Below are 12,696 nucleotides of genomic sequence, written 5' to 3' on the forward strand. Positions count from 1 at the left end.
GGGCAAACCAAGCGAAAGAACATAGCAAGAAGATAGTCAAAAGCTGGAGAGATATGAGGAACAAGCATTTGCAATGATGAGAGGGCACCACAAGGATAAAAAACTGACAGTAGATGTTGGGCAAACAGGTGCCGGTTAAATGGGTTCATCCAACAGGTCAGAACATTTGCTTCGGGGAGGTTTTAGTCCCCTGGTAGCACAGCTACCACCAGGCACCTACCACTTAATTGCTTCTGCAGGGTCCCGCAGAAGGGCAGCTCAGCATTATGGCAATCAAACCTACATAAGCATCATGCTGGAAGAGCACTTCCTTTTGCAAGAATGAAATAAATTACTGGAGAAAAAAATCACTTCTACCAAGACTCTGAAAAACAAGGATTACATCTGAGAGATCCTCCTTGCATTATAAGCAGCTGACTCTCTTCCCAGGCTGCTCAGAAATATTTGGTAGATATATTCTACAATATATCTATTGTAGAATAAAAGAATAAAAATTCTACACATCCTTTGTGGGATTTTGTATCAACATATTAATTTTCAGTCAAAAGCAGCAACAAGTCCTCCAGAAGTGGGATCTATGTTAGTAAAGAAAACAATAGATACTTATTCTAATGCATTCTGCCTTAAATATTTTCAATGTCAGAAACTCAGTTTTGGGTGTATCTGAAATGCCTCTTACACATCACTGGCATTTCAATTTGTCCTTTCCCTCATCTCCAAAAGATAAGGCGTGTTCGGGTCACAGATTACAAGTAAATGTCCTGTTCCTGCTGACAAATCTGGTAGCAATGAGCCCTCATACTAGTAAGCTGTGTTTTCTTTAATGAGGTCCTTACATTAAGCATAGGGACTGCTTATTAAAAGTGCTTTTAATGAGGTCAATAGTACCACTCAGCATTTGGTTGACCTATGGGAAGGTAAGAAGAGTTCTAATGCTGCAATTTTGGCAGATCTCTTGGTACTTATCAGAAGTGTTATGAAACCTGGTGTCTTACTTTATTCTGCAGCTCCCAGAGGTTTGTGACTATTTGGAATTCTAATCTGTGTTAAAAAGAAAGCAGTTATGGTAACGACAGAACTAATGATGACTGGTTTTCTACTTACTTACATCCTACATTTGTTCATCTTTCTGCCTGCCCCTACCACAATTAGTTACTCCTCTGCAAACCCCAAACTCCCTCCCATGTGACCTCACTTCAGGTCTATAACTGTGGTTATTTCAGCCCATGATGAAGTCTCTTGTGCTTGCACCAAAGCTTTTGCCTCAGTGATAGTATTAATTCGATGCTTGCTTTTTTTTACAGCTGCCAAAACTTGTCAGAAGTGAAACTTGTCAGACCTTTGTAACTTCAAGATACTTTGCCCTTTTGCTGACTCTGGTAAGATCAGCAGCTTGTTCAAGGCAGTGAGGCAAGCAAAGAGACTGATGGACGCACATTTCAGTCACACTTTCTTAAAAACCCAACCCTTTAATGAGTCATTATGGCCAACAAGGAATGCTCACATGACCCCTAAACTTAAAAATTAAGTTTCCAAAAAAGGCATCTCAAACCTGTTTCATAACATCTAATGATTCTGTGGACAAGATTCATTACATATTTTATCTGCAAATCTATATAAGCTATATGTCTTTGTGACCTATTCTAGCCTCTGAGACAGCTAGCTTTCTGCTGGCACATCTCTTTTTTGGAGAGATGTGATTGATGTCAGGAAGTTAATTCGTTAACTTTTTTCAAAATAATTTGTTTCAAAATTATTTTCTGAAACCTCAGGAAAGAGAAAGCACCTTTTCCTCTCCAATCCCATAAACTGTACAGTGCATAAAGGCTACTAGTCCCTAATTGTGCAATGAAAACTGCAATGCAATTTTACTCCTCTCAACAGAAGGTAAAATAAAATAGGTTTTCCACCATGGAATTACCCTTATTCTAAAGGTTTTAATCTTCTGAGTTTAACGATGTTCTCTGTGGCTCCATCTGTTATATTCAGCAGCGTGCATTGATGTTTAGTTTTGGTCTCCCTGTCATTTCCATTTACGCATTAGTACTTACATTTGAAACGAAGAAATCCCTGGGAAACTCCCCCCGGAAAGGCAGCTGACTTTTCCCACAGATACAGCTAGTGCCATGTTACTCATTACCCTGACTGCCTCTAAACATGCTGTTGTGCATCTGAGAAGGGGGGGGCACAACAGCTCATCCTGCCCTGGAGGGTATTCGAGTCGATGCCAGGGGCTATCTGAACAAGAAACAAAGAATACAAGTGCTTTTTAACCACCCCCACGGGACAGCAGGAATGTGAGCCAAAGCACTTTGCTACCACTGGAAGAAAAACGTCCCTTAGTGCTTCCTTCACGACTGCACTGCAAACCAGCTGATAGCTGTGTGAGATCAGCCCCAGGAAAACAGCAAGTCTTAGCTAGGGCTCCTCACCTGCCCAAAGAAAACAGTGACTCTGTCAGTGCAGAGTCCTGCCAAGTACATACCAGCCAGAAACCAGAAACACTGGATTCTCCTGTGTAGGTGAAATCAGTCAGTCTGAGTCTCATATGCAAAATCTGTCTAACTCCATCTGTCACTCCTGCAAATCAAAAAGATACAGACTAAAATGATGTGGTTACCTTATAAATCCTGCTTTGCTCTTTACACCTTTTGAGTTGATGTGGGTTCTTGAAGCCTTTGGGGTACACTGACATCATCTTTTCCAGCTTTTCTCCACAGAACAAAATGATGAGAAACTCTGTGTTTGCCAGTAGCACTGGAGGGGCTGCCAAGGTTTCTGGTCTGGATTGGCACAGTGGACAGCTGAGCTTCTCCTGCCATTGACTAAAAAAAGAACATCAAAAGCCAGAAGCAGGAAGAAGAGTCCATGACTTTTCCTAAGTATTACTGCAAAAATAAAAGAAAATTAAAAAGAATAATTTTGCTGAAAAGCTTATAATGGGCATATTACTCTTTGATTTTCATGTTCTGCCAATGTGGCTTAGCCACGGGTTTCACAGCTAAAACTCAGAGATTGTAAAGCTGGGGTTGAGGCTTTTTAGACATAACAGATTCTTGTACAAGGCAAGTATAGTGAAGATTTAGTATCTTCCCTAGAGTTTAAATGTCCATTAAGATTTATACATAGTGAAAATGGCTTCACAGGGCATCCTGAGTTGGAAGGGACCCACACAGATCATCAAGTCCAACTCTTAATGGCCTCTGAGGGGATCAAACCCACAACCTTGGTACTATTACCACCATGCTCTAAACAATAGAGCTAGTCTCAGGGTTTCTACTATGCAGTATCTGGCATCATCTTTTTAACAAATGAAGTATGATCTATAACAAGGCAACATTCTGATACCTGAGGACAGAAAGATGGGAAGACGCTTCAGGAGGTTTCCACTGCTCTTTTCATGTGAGTGCTGTCTCTTTTCCACATTCAATAAAGACCTATGTGATATATTATTTTGTCAAGCTCACAGTTGCAGAGGTAATCAGGAAAATACAGTGCTGCTTTTTTTTTGCTGTCTATAAGTTTTATTTTTATTTTTATTGTGCTACTCTGTATCGTCATTAAATAGTGACACCACATCTGCCTCTGTCTTCTTTACTTCATATGCTAAGGCCAGATCTGACAGCAACTTAGCTGGAGTTAAGCAAGTACTTAACCGGTCTCTCAGGAATTAGTTCTTTTAATGTCAAAGAAGAAAAAAAGATGAATAATAATGGTTTAAAGTTCCTCTGTTTCTCAGTGCCCTTCTGGAAATACTTAAGATAGGCTTGATTTTTATTTTTTTTTTAATTGAGAAACTTCAAACCACCAGGCATAAATTAGCACAGAAGTAAATCCTCACAGAACTAGAATCTAAGTAGGTTGCACTGTGAAGAAATATTTTGTAGTAATTTAGACATGTTTCATAGAAAGTAATTAGTGATTATCTAATATTCCAGTGTGGCTTTCCTGCAACTGCTATTAGAATCTTTTGAACGCAACAGAACATGAGATAACAGGCAAAAAAATAATTCTTATTGAAAGATAGCCATGAAACCTGAGCAGGCAAATGCAATCCATGTGAGACAGCGAGGCCAGATTTCTTGCTGATAATAATTCCGCATAGGAAAAACTAGACATGAAGGAAATACAGCACAGGGCAGAGCTATTAGCAGAAGTGCAACTGTCTCATATTCAAAGCAATCACGGGGCAATAGCTTCCAGTAACTATCTAGGCATACTCAAAGGAGATAGAGAATGTAGACCCAAGATCAAGACTCAGCAATGAGAGTTTCCCCGATGAAGGTCAAAAGCTGCAATACCATTACCCAGTATTTTACAGAAAAACATTTTATGATGTTGCTGATGATAAAAGGAATGACTGCTGCTATTGTTGTCAGAGATATTTTTGTGTACTGTGGAAATAGTCTCCTCATCCCTTGAAGTCAAGAGGAGTTTTATACTTCCTTCCTTCATTCTAACAGACTCTGGGCCTGATGTTAAGCATGCCAGAGCATGCTTGCATTCTTGTTCAGCAGATCTGGGTAGAACACAAAAAAAGTACTTTCAAACAAATAAATTGAGACAATTATTATTATAATCATAATCGTCATCATCATCAATATCATCAGCAGCAATGATACTATGAATATCCAATGGCTCTTTTCAAACACCTTATAAGCACCTGTACTAGAAGAAATGTTGCTGAAAATTCACATATTTGCCGTATTCTTCGTAGTGTAAACTTCAAGCATGTCTGTGCCAGGAATTCAAGAGTAAATTTTCAACATGCAGAATCATATTATATGCTCAGTTTAAGATGCTTCGAAGGGCCTAATTTTCCAGATAACCAGTGCTCAACTCTTCCTCAGAAATGCTTTAGAATGTCTTACTTCTGAAAATACAATCCCAGATTCCAAGAGTTAGGTTTCTTTAGTCAGGGATTAGAAACTATTTTAAAAGCATTTGCATTTCTCAAGTCTCAATACCTAAAGTTAAAGACCTTTTTTACATTAATATATCAACATCTTTGTAAGTTGCCTAGACTAAAAACTGCCTAGTGCTCAAAGTCTTCAAGTAAATGTGGGATGCTTTTTCCCCAAGATGAACCCAAGAGATCATCCCAGAAACAAGAACTTTCAGTTTCTCTGTTTAATTCACGTGACTTCGAGTGGATTTCATGGATGCAAATGAAAAAAAGAGATGTTTTTTCAACTCTACAAACCACAATGCATATATTTGTTTTGTCTCCCTTTCTCCTCTCTCCTCCACTCCACTCATCTCTCCTTCCTTCCTTCTTTCATCCTTCCTTCCTCCCCTCCCTCCCTTCCCCTCCCCTCCCCTCCCCTCCCCTCCCCTCCTCTTCCCAAACTTTCCCGAGCCTTCCTTTCCTGAACCTTCTCAAACTTTCCCTTCCCAAAGCGTCCTTTCCTCTCTCTGTCATTTTTCAGGATCTACTCTCAGTCAAAAAGTTGCTCTGGACTCTCTGAAATACTGATAATTTATTTTTTTTTAAATGCGAAATACCAAGACCCTGAGGAATCTCTTAATGAATGAGACTTGAAACAGTATTTTGTCAGGCTAATTGCATGCTGTAAATGATTTCAGGTTAAATCTGAAAATATATGTGGCTTGAGGTTGCAGTGTTATGGATGAAACACTAAGAATGTCCTTCTTCATTATTACCTGGCTTATTTCTTTGAGCGAATCATGACAGTCTAATCATTGCCTTTGGATATGTGCTTGCAAGTCACTCTGAAGACAACAGGACTTTTAACTGCATGTCCCAAGGCAAGGTTTTGCCCTATATTTCCAGTGATAACAAGTATTTTAAGCGCATTTGTAATTAATAGTTCACCGAGAGTTCTTTTTTTTTTCTTCCTTCTTGTGGATAAACTGGTAAAAATGTCTAATGTAATAGTGGAATATGTCACTCTGGTTGGAAGTAAGGCCAGTGTAGCAAAAGTGACAGGCTCTTGTTCCATTTCTTATTCATTAAGAACTTGACTGCATGTTGTTCATACAACCTTAGCTGTATGGCATGGGCACAGTATGGTAATATCCTTTTGGGATTTAGCTGTTCCTTGACTGTGTAACAAAACAGAAAGATTTAAATTGCATGTAATGAATCTGTGCAATGTTTTCTTGCTGGGCAATGCAAGCTATAATTTCATAGTAATAACAAACTGGAAGTCCATCATATCCACTATCTATACTTGGAGTGTTTCCTGCAGTGCATGTCCCAGTCTGCAGTGCAGGTTTTGATCAGCTTAATTTTAAATGTCCCAAGTAATAGGACATCAACTCTGTCATAACTGCTGTGTAAACAATTCCAGTGTCAGGAACTTTCTCTGGTATAAAATAATGTGTGTTTTTTTTTTAGTTTCCATCATTTAATAATGTACAGTCCTATTGCCTGTGTGGGTACTCTTCAAGTGCTTGTAGGGTATAACTGTACCATAACCTACTCCCAAACACAGCTTTGTATCCCATTTGATTGTCCACCTTTGCCCATGGCCCACCCCCAATCCCTGGCTTATGCCCAATGCCTGGGGCTGCGACCAGTATCCTGCTCCCTGGTTGGAGCTGTGGGATGGGTCCTGGCTGCCAGGACCTGTCCTGCCTTATGGCTATGTCCTCCACAGGTGCTCGTGTTCAACCCATCTCTGTATGTTCTTGCCCTGTTATTAATGCTCAGTGTAAGAGAAGGGGATAATTATCATCTTGGGGATGAAGCTCTTGAAGGGTTCATTGGCTTGTTTTGATTTTCACAGAAGGAAATGAGAAGATAATATCTGTTGGACAGAGTCCTGTTGGAGATCAGAAATGGCAGGAGAAAAGCAGAAGCCCTGGATTGTCAATACTGTCAGAGAATGTCAAAACACAGAGACGCCAGGACTGCAGTTACCGCTGTGTAGTCCCTCACACTCACAATCCAGAGCGACGTCTGCTCCTGGTGAGCGGCGCTGTTCCAGGGTAGTGCTGCTCTGGATTTCATGAAGATAATGTAGGAGCAGCTCAATTAAGAGAAGAAATCAATTAGAGAATTGCCCTGTAATTACACTTCCTGAGGCAGCTGCAATCTCTTTGCACAGCTACAGACATTCCTTCGCTCTCTAGGGTGACAGAAAAGATGGGTTTACTTCTGACACCATCTCCAAAGTCTTTATATCAGGTATTGAATCAATCCCGCTGTGTTAATACTAAATAATAGGAAGACAGAATGACCAAAGCAAGCTGCAGTATTGCCTAGAGGAATAAAAGCTTTCACTGGAAATGAGGGGAGAAATTCTGAGAAGACCTACCAAACTGAAGAAATTTGTAATACAAAACAAGATTAGATTTACTTTAGACAAGTGCAAGGTAAACAACACTGGAAGGAACAATTTAAGATACTGATATATACTGATGGATTCAGAATTAGCTGTTATTTCTTAGGGAAATAGATCTAGACATCATTATGGATCATTCAATGAAGACATCTACTCTGCATGAAGAAGTAGCAAATAAGATGCTTGTCTTCATGGGAAAGGAGATGGCAAATAGCAAAACCAAAATTATATAAAATGCTATTTTTTACAACCTACTCTACTGCATATCCTTACTTTGCTTTTGGTCACTTCAGTTCAAAGAGGCCATGAGAAAAAATGAAAGAGATTTTGAGAAAGCCAAGTGAAATTTATTAGAATCACAGGAGAATATTTCAAAAAGGGTCAAAATGGAAAAAAGCTAGATTCATTAATTTGGTTAGGAGAAAAGTGAGGTGTGGTAATGTCATGGTTTAACTCCAGCTGGCAACTGAGCTTCACACAGCCACTTGTTCACTCTTCCCCAGTGGATAGGGGAGAGAATCAGCAGAGTAAAAGTGAGAAAACTTGTGGATAAGACAAAGAGTTTAATAGGTAAAGCAAAAGGTGTGCATACACGCAAGGAAGGCAAAACAAGGAATTTATTCACCACTTCCCATGGGCAGGCAGATGTCCGGCCATCCCCAGGAAAGCAGGGCTCCAGCATGTATAATGGTTACTTGGTGAGGCAAAGACCATCACTCTGAATGTTCCCCCTTCCTTCTTCTTCCCTCAGCTTTATATGCAGAGCATGATGTCATATGGTATGGAAAATCCCTTGGGTCAGTGGGGATCAACTCTCCCAGCTCTGTCCTCTCCCAACTTCTTGTGCACCAGCAGCCTCCTCCATGCTGGGCTGGGGAGAGAGACAGAAAATACCTTAATTCTGTGTAAGCATGCTCAGCAGTGACTGGAATATCCCTGCACTATCACCTCTCTTTCCAGCACAAATCTAAAACAGAGCCCCATACCAGCCACTGTGAAGAAAATTAACTCTATTCCAGCCAACAGATAGGAGAAACCTGTCCAAAACACTATATTGTGCAGAAAGAAACCTAACCATATAATAAATAATGTCTCCATTTTTCTATAATGTGTGTTCAAAGAATGTTCTAGAAGAACACAATGAAATATCATTATATTGGATATTAGGAAAAGTTTCTTCACTGAAAAGGTGATCAAGCATTGGAACAGGCTGCCCAGTGAAGTGGTGGAATCACCATCCCTGGAAGTGTTCAAAAGATGTGTAGACGTGGTACATATGGACGTGGTTTAATGGTGGACTTGGCAGTGCTGGGTTAATCTTTGGACTCAATGATCTTAAAGGTCTTTTCCAGCCTTAATGATTCTATGATGTTATTATCATTCATAACATAGCCTGCAATGTCCTGGGATGCAGGATGAAATTGCAGCAAGCATGTTTAGGTCCTGATTATCCATTAATGGTAGTGACTGTCATTCACAGCAGGGTCCCACAACCGCTGTAGGAGTGCTCTGAAAGTGCCTTACTATAAATAAGTCCCTTATATGAATAGGTGACGAGGGAGACTGGGATAAAATTTTCTAAGTTCAGATAAAATATCAAGTTCTATAATATCTGCATGCCTCAGGGCACTTGCACTAACCCATTGCTGTTGACAAAACGGAGAGGATGACACTATGATATACAGGATCTTAGAGTTTTGTTAATGTAAAATTTTAGTCTGCATCACTCAGTATCAACCCTCCTTGCTAAACGAACTCCTGGATCACAGATATCCCCAAAAACCCCGTAGCACCTCTACCTCTCCATGAACAGTGCTCACTAATCTCTGTGGGACATTCTTCCACTGATAATCATCTTCATGCTCTGTACTTTAATTCATAACTGAATTTAGAAAGGTCTTCCTCCTTTGCAAAAACTGGCAGTGAGGCTGAGGACAGAGATAAACGAATGTCTGGGACTTCACAGAAACGTGGAAGAAGAAATAAAGGAAGAGACACGTGCATGGAAAACAGTCAATTTAAAGTAAAAATTCTCAAATGAATGATGGAGGGAGAAAAAGATGAAGCATTTGAGAGACGGGAGGGTACAACAAAACAATAGAAAGGGTGAAGACAAAATGGAATAGAAGGAGTCTGAAAGGAAAAAGGGGTGGAAGGAAAAAATATAGCACAGATTATTCAGAGGCCACAAAGAGTAGGGAATATAAAGGCATATAAATTTGAGGGGAAAAGAAGGTAGGCAAGTACGAAAGGAGCAGAGAAAAGAGCTAAATGAAAGAAGACCTAAAATTAAAAAAAAAAAAAGTAAAAATATGTGAAAAGACAACATGAAATATGCCATGGAATAAGTAAGAAAGACTGTTTCCATAGAAATAGAAATGTTAACAAAGGATGGTGAAAGTGGAGAGGCAGAATTGAGGATGTATGTAAGGTGGAATTTGAGAGAGAAGACCATGCACTACCGATGTACTACCAATGCCTTCCAGTGCAGGACAGAGAATGAACTCTGTCTATCAGCTACCCCCAATTCAGAGTTTCTTCTGTGCAGGGTCCAAGTGTAAGATACATGAAAATACAAAACAATGAATATGTCTTAGTGGTATAACTGTTGGACGGTTCACAATACAGTGAATCTAAGAGCATTCTGCTGATCATCTTAGAAGAAATCACACATTTTCTATATACTGTTCCTAATCCCAGAGGAAAATGTACATTCTGCAGAAGTACTAGGAAGAATGGACCAGTCAGTGATTTGTGTCCTTTCACAAAAATGGAAAGCTAATGACCTTGTTAAAGTAAGTCCTATTGCTCTGCTACCTAGAAAGTAAAATTATCATCAATTAATTTTAAATAACTCTCAAAATTCTTTAAAAAAGCTTTTTTGTACCTAATAATTTTCTGATTTTAGAATGTGACTGTTACTCAGAGCATGGGAACAGGTTCTGTAATCTCAAGTGGATTTCCATTTCTTCCTGACTTGATTTTACAATACAATTCCAAAAGTTCGTCTCATCCACTCTGGCTATTTCATACCCATGAGGGTGTGAGATCCAAGAACAAATAAGCCCGATATCTGTTCTCCTACCACTTGCTTCCATAGGCAAGCAGCATGGCAGGGAAACAGGTCTAAAGGTGTAGGTCTTGGAATTTTAGCCACATTCTTAGGAGACGTCACCGGCTTTTGTTACCCTTTACAATTATCATTATCAGTGTTTCCTCCCTTGCCTTTTCCTCCCTTGCCTTTTACTTCCCCATGTAGATAGGGAACAGTTTCATGCTAGGTATTTCTACAGCATACAGTGCATAAAGACTTCAGGTCATGCTATCAGGCAAAGATAATAATCTACTAAAGGTAGTTACTGCACTACCCTTGGCCATTATTTGCGATCTCCTTGGGTATTCATTGCTCTCACTGCACATCCCTGTCCTGGTCCAATAGAAGCACAAACATGAGATGTTTGTTATTTTTCTATGTATTTAATCAAAAAAATAAGCTTTTCTTTTCCCCCTGCCCAAACCTCCTAGTACGCTTGTGATGGAGATTTATACTGTAATTAAGATGTAGTTAACAACTTCCTACGAGTCTTTCAGCTTTTTCATTTCTTGCAGGTTAAATCACTGTCAAGACCTCATTTTCTAGAGATTATTTTTTGGTACCTGAAGAGAATTCAGTCATCTTTATAATTTTTTTATTTTGTTTCATTTGAATTTTGCAACTAATTTTCAGACTGGAACAATAAATAAACTTAGGCCTGGATTGGGTTGGTAAGGATTAAGAGATTTTTTTTATTTCTATCTGATCTTTATATTCTGATTCATTTTCAGAAGCAGCAACCCCTCTGAGTTTCCAGTGTTGATGAAAAGAAGAAAAAAGGGACAAAAAGATGGAAAGGAGACTTGGTTTAAAATGCATATTAGGAATTAAGTACTATCTATAATTTAATATTATTTAGTCTTTCTGCTCACGAATTTAAGGAGTTATCTCTTACAGGTCTTTGCCTATGATGTCAGAGTCAGGATTTTACTTCTGCTTGTCCGTTTCTTCTGCCTTTTACTTCCCTCCTTTTTATACCTTGGACAGTAGCTCTGCATCTCCCATTCTATACCCACACCTTGGCAAAGCAACATTTAATGCAAATAAATGTGATAATGGGATTTACCTTCTGTACAATATTTAATTATCCGTGACACCTACGACCAGGCTCATTTCCTTGGACTTCCCTTCGGTTATACTTGACCATCTGGGTTAAACTCTTGTATCCCCATCCTAGCAGCTCTGCATACTGTACTCAGCTTATAAAGGGATGGATTTCTGGTTTTGCTCTCAGCAGTGTGGTATCTGATGCCCTGTGAGTCTTGAATCATCCTTACCAGTGGGATGCGAGGCCCAGATCAAAGCAAATCCTCACTGACATTAAATTCATATCCACTGAATTTAGCAGAGCTGCATTAGTGCTTATATCTTCCTATCCTTTATCTGCACTCCACTCATAGTATTATAACAACTGGTTTTGTGGCTCATTTCATATGTGCTTGTTTATCATTCCTGGGAACAATTTGATTTTATTCTTTGAAGACCATTTTCCTGTGGCATTTTCCCACTCAGATTATCCATTTAGCACTTACGGTTTTGGTTCAGCAGAGCACTTAAGCGCATGCTAAAGCAAATGCATTCTAAACATGCAGAGACATATGCTGCTGATATATCATTAGGACTTAATATTTACGTGGACACAGTGCCTAGCAACCCAGCCCTGTTCCAGGAGTTCTGCTGCTGTTGTGTGTTGTACTGCTACACAACAGAAAGACAAACGCTGTTCCCAGAATCTTCCAGACCTGAGCTTTTTACACTGTACGTCCCTTGAATGTATAATGAATATTAACCTGTGTAAGAATTATGCTGAGGGTTAGATGAGCTACAGTAGCTCTCATTTGTTGATAGAGAAAATAAAGCAGCAAACAGTTGCCTGAGTCAGCCTTTCTGCACCAGCACTGGCAGATGAGCCCACTACTCCTCACGGGCTTTATTCATTTTTCTGGATTTAGGTTTCGCAACTATACTAAAGCATTGCTTCCAGGCCTAGGCATGGAAATCGAACATTTTGTTGATCAAGACATAAACACATTGATATGTTATATTGATTACATGAGCATAGAGGATTTGCAAGCTCCAGATACGTGGAACAGCAGATAATGAACCAGTGTTACAAAGAAGACCAACCATTATATTGAAATATCAATTTACATCACAGTAGAATTTTGTTCTTGCATGGTTTGGTCTGTTATGGACTTGTACTACTTTTTTTGTCAGTTAATCAGTCTCTTCTGGGTTTTACAGCCACTCTGGAAAACTTTGTTTTAGATCTGTGACAGGTTGGGTTGAAAA

This window comes from Lepidothrix coronata, unplaced genomic scaffold (genome assembly GCF_001604755.1).
Source record: "Lepidothrix coronata isolate B3197 unplaced genomic scaffold, Lepidothrix_coronata-1.0 Scaffold102, whole genome shotgun sequence".
In the NCBI taxonomy this organism is placed as follows: domain Eukaryota; kingdom Metazoa; phylum Chordata; class Aves; order Passeriformes; family Pipridae; genus Lepidothrix; species Lepidothrix coronata.